The sequence below is a fragment of the Austrofundulus limnaeus genome, unplaced genomic scaffold (assembly GCF_001266775.1).
Source record: "Austrofundulus limnaeus strain Quisiro unplaced genomic scaffold, Austrofundulus_limnaeus-1.0 Scaffold25, whole genome shotgun sequence".
NCBI lineage: Eukaryota > Metazoa > Chordata > Actinopteri > Cyprinodontiformes > Rivulidae > Austrofundulus > Austrofundulus limnaeus.
This window is the reverse complement of record NW_013952427.1, coordinates 1,746,150-1,747,489: the sequence shown is the minus strand read 5'-3', so window position 1 is coordinate 1,747,489 and position 1,340 is coordinate 1,746,150.

Genomic DNA, 1,340 nt, shown 5'->3' with positions numbered 1-1,340 from the left:
GGAATTAATTGATCCCATGGTTTTGTAATCATATTCCAGATTATTCCATAGTCTTATACCTTTTATTGAAGTGGATCTGTCCATCAGATTTGTTCGGATTTTTGGCTAAACAAACATTTGTAGTCCCTTCAAATTATAGCTGCTTTCCTTTTTAACAAAATTAGATTGGATGTTTGAAGTTAACACATTTTTATGAGCTTTATACATAATCTGCAGAATGTTATAATCAACCAACTCATGAAATTTTAATAATTCTAATTGATAAAACAATATATTAGAAGGGTGATAGATGAAGATGTTAGAGAGGAATGTTGTTTTGAGAGAGGAGTAAAGGAAGCCAAGTCAAGAGAAACTGTCCATCATTAAACAGGGCTAGGGGTCTCCGTGTCCAATTGTCCCCCTCTTACAATGCTGTTATTGTGAGTGGACTCTGATTTTTTTTTTACTTTAGACTTTAGCAAAATTAATGAAAATGTGTTAGTGATTTATTTTTTTACATTTTATTTTACACTTGGCGCTCCATACTTCTGTAAACTAAAGGGAAGAAGAAYGGAGAAACTTAGGATCTGTGTAGTTTATTTAGTTTTTGATGGTCTCTGTTTAAGATCGGGTCTCTGTTCTTTTTTTGGTCAATGTATTTTTGTTTTCTGTATCTTGTTATTTTGATGTTTATCCCTGTCGGTTTGGTCTTCCTCAGGCTGTTCTCTGCTCCTGTCACACCCACTCTCACCTGCTCCTGTTTGGTCTTTCAGCTCAGCTGTTTGTGATTAGCTCGTTAGTCTCCCTCCTTATATTCCACGCTGCACAGTTTACCTGTCGGTGGAGCATTGTGTGTTTGTTTACTGGTGACTCTGCCTCCATTTTGTAAGTAGCATTTTTTGTTTGTTTAAATAAATTTAGTCTGTTTTCCTCGTCGAGTTACGTGTGCATTCCTGGGTCCAGCACCTCCTCCCACTGATCACAACACACACAGTGCTGTTTTTGCTATTATCTCCTTCTGTTTTTTTAAAAGGCTTTTATGCTTGTTGCACTCTCTGATGCGCTGCCCTCTACCACTCTCCTTCTCTGTTGATTTCCATAAATGTACATTTTTTCCCCCTCCCCTTTAGCCACTTTCTCCACCGGTTGTTGAAATCACACATTACCGTAAGGCGTGTCTTGCAGTTGCCATAGAAACAGGGTGAGTCATTCTGCTGCAGTCAGTTCAGTCACACTCACACCGACTGTATGTTTCCCTCTTTCTTCTTTTTCTCGTTTTTTCCCCATCATTTTACTGTTTCTTTGCTTTCTCGCTCTTCCCAAACACACACACACACACACACACACACACACACACACAC